The 3,507-nt window shown below is 42.5% G+C and overlaps 1 pseudogene; it reads right to left on the bottom strand.

Annotated features, from left to right (window-relative positions):
- Window positions 1-1,319: 1,319 nt before the first annotated feature.
- LOC128649391 (tubulin beta-4B chain-like) lies at window positions 1,320-2,881 on the bottom strand (annotated as a pseudogene).
- Window positions 2,882-3,507: the final 626 nt, after the last annotated feature.

Raw genomic sequence — 3,507 nt, 5'->3', positions numbered from 1 at the left:
GGATTTCAGTAGCTCTAATCCTATTGGCTGATTTCAAAATTTCAGCCAATAGGAATGCAAGGTACCCCAAATTGATTGCGGTACCTTGCATTCAATCTTCAGTGTACGATGGACATTGGATGAAGAGGAGCCTCCACGCCCCCGCCTTGAGGACCACCATTGAGGATCCACGCATCGGGGAAGACAGCTCCACACCTCTGCTCCACGCCGCCTTCATTCCAGATGAAGATAGAAGATGATGGAACCGTCTGGAAGAAGACCTTCTCTGCTGGACTTCAGGAACGGTGAGTGCCTATTTGGGGCTTAGTCTAAGGCTTTTTTTTTTTTTTGAGCACAAGCTTTTATTCAGTAGTATCCAGACATGATAACATTGCTTGGTAAGTGCTTCCATCATGTACAATGGGTCCAATATTTTAGGTCACAACTTCACAATCACACATGTATGTCACAGAACCAAACTATACACAACAAAAAGATAAAGAAAATGCAATGTCAGGAGGCAGTTTTTCAAAGGAGACCTAGTTGCACCTTGTGTTCCTTTGTAAAAAAAAAAAAAAAAAAAAGCCACAGCTGAAATTCCACCCTCCTTATGTAACAGGGCAAGCCAGACTGCCAATATTGATACCGATTTTGGTTTAATTAGTTGCTGAGTGTATGTATGTGATATGTAGATGACTCAGCTTTAGGAGTCAAGTAAAAAAAAATGAGGGCTAGTCATGCACAAGCTTGTACCCTGATGACACGAAACATTATTGTTAGCAATGTGACATGGGAAGTACTATTAACTAGACTATTGTTAGACTAGACTAGACAAATGGGCTATGGGAGGATAAACAGCAGTGTCTGTATAGGGAGAGGGAAAGAGGAGCCTCAAAATGGGCAGGGATACAGTTTGAAGAGCATCCTTTTAAGTGGATGCAAGTGGTAAGAAAATGTACTATAATTTAGTGTTGCCTCAAGATATCCAAAACGTAAAGCCTGCCTAGTATGTGGTACCTTCCACTGGAGGTCTCTACTAAAATAGGTAGTTTAAATGGGGACACCTAGACAGCAGATAAAAACCATACTGTATTAATAGTAAATACCTTTCAATATAAATATGGATCAAACTATTAAACTTAGAAACCATAAACACTTAAGAATAAGTATGTATAGTGTGTGACAGTTACAAGGTATAGCAATCTTAACTGTTCTGTGATGAATTTAATAAAGTATACATTTGTTACTGACTTCACATTTGCATGATTTAATAATTTTTTTGGATTCAGACACGATCCAAATTTGAAAACAGCTGCTCTTGGATGAAAGTGGAAAACCTGTGCAGTGAAGGAGAATTATGAAGCTAGCTTGTAGGCATTTCTCTTGGTCATTATTTAAGAGATCAGAGGCTGAGAATACCATTTAGTCTCATGTTTTCCTATTCCGTGACTGAGATGTGTTACAGGAGAAAGGGTGGGGTTAAATTACGATGGAAGGGTTAAATCGACATCTGGAAAATCAAGCAATTTCTTCCTCTGCATCCTCTTCAAATTCTCCCTCTTCTGCTGTGACATCCTGGTTTTGCTGGTATTCTGACACCAGGTCATTCATGTTGCTCTCTGCCTCTGTGAATTCCATCTCGTCCATTCCCTCTCCTGTGTACCAATGCAGGAAGGCCTTTCGGCGGAACATGGCTGTGAACTGTTCAGAGATATGCTTGAACAGCTCCTGGATGGCTGTGCTGTTCCCAATGAATGTGGATGACATCTTGAGGCCACGGGGAGGAATGTCACATACACAGCAGTCTTGACATTGTTTGGGATCCACTCCACAAAGTAGCTGCTGTTCTTGTTCTGGACATTCATCATCTGCTCATCTACTTCCTTCATGGACATGTGTCCTCGGAAAATAGCAGCAACAGTAAGATAGCGCTGTGACGTGGATCGCAGGCAGCCATCATATTCTTTGAATCAAACATCTGTTGGGTAAGCTCTGGCCCAGTTAGGGAGTGGTATTGCTGGCTGCCACAGCTGGTTAGTGGAGCAAATCCTGGCATGAAGAAGTGAAGACGTGGGAATGGGACCATGTTGACTGCTAGCTTGCGAAGATCAGCATTGAGTTGCCCTGGGAAACGGAGGCAAGTAGTGACACCACTCATTGTGAAACTGACTAAGTGGTTAAGGTCGCCATAGGTTGGGGTGGTCAATTTAAGTGTGCGGAAGCAGATGTCATACAGGGCCTCGTTGTCTATGCAGAAGGTTTCATCAGTGTTCTCCACCAGCTGGTGCACAGAGAGTGTTGCAATTATATGGTTCAATCACTGTATCAGATACCTTAGGGGATGGTACTACACTGAAGGTGTTCATAATGTGATCTGGGTACTCTTCCCTGATTTTGATAATAAGCAGAGTTCCCATGCTGGAGCCTGTTCCCCCACCCAGTGAATGAGTGAGTTGAAAGCCCTGCAGAAAGTCACAACTTTCAGATTCCTTTCTCACCACATCCATGACAGAGTCAACTAGTTCTGCTCCCTCAGTATAGTGACCTTTAGCCCAATTGTTCCCAGCACCACTCTGGCCAAACACAAAGTTATCTGGTCGGAAGATCTGTCCGAAGGGGCCTGAGCGGACAGAGTCCATGGTTCCTGGCTCTAAGTCCACAAGAATAGCTCTTGGAACATACTTCCCACCTGATGCCTCATTGTAGTATACACTAATCCTTTCAAGCTGCGGGTCACTATCTCCATGGTAGCTTCCTGTTGGATCGATGCCATGTTCATCACTGATGACTTCCCAGAACTTAGCTCCTATCTGGTTAGCGCACTGGCCAGCTTGCAGATGTATGATTTCTCTCATTGTGTAGGCCCTGTGTGTATTTCTTTCTATAAATAAACGAACGAACCACACCGAATCCCGAACCTTCTGTCCCAAGGCTTTTTTTTTTTACTTTTTGGGGTGGCTTTTTTTTTAGATTAGGGTTTTTTGGTCTGAAAAAGAGCTGATTGCCCTTTTAAGGGCAGTAAAAGAGATGAATGCCCTTTTAAGGGCAATGCCCATACAAATGTCCCTTTAGGGGCAATGGGTAGATTAGGTTTTTTTTTTAGTGTTAGGTTTTTTATTTTGGGGGTTTGGTGGGTGGGGGGGGTTTACTGTTAGGGGGTAATTGGTAATTTGTTTAGGTAATAGAGCTGTTTAACTTAGAGCAATGCCCTACAAAAGCCATTTTAAGGGCTATTTTAAGGGCAATTTGTGAAACATACACTATATGGCCAAAATAACATGGACACTTCTACTAATTATTTAGTTAAAGTATTTTAACCACACTCATTGCTAACAGATGCATAAAACCCAGCACATAGCCATTAAATTTCCTACCATCTGTTGCATCACTGTATACAGAATTCAAAACTGCCTCTGAAGGCAACATCAGCACAATAGCTATGCATCAAAAGCTTAATTTAATGGGTTTCCATGGCCGAGCAGCAACATGCGCAATTCCAAGAGTTGGTTGGAGTGAAGTAAAGCATAC

The sequence above is a fragment of the Bombina bombina genome, chromosome 2 (genome assembly GCF_027579735.1).
Source record: "Bombina bombina isolate aBomBom1 chromosome 2, aBomBom1.pri, whole genome shotgun sequence".
Classification (NCBI taxonomy): Eukaryota; Metazoa; Chordata; class Amphibia; order Anura; family Bombinatoridae; genus Bombina; species Bombina bombina.
This window is presented reverse-complemented; position numbering and strand designations above follow the sequence as displayed.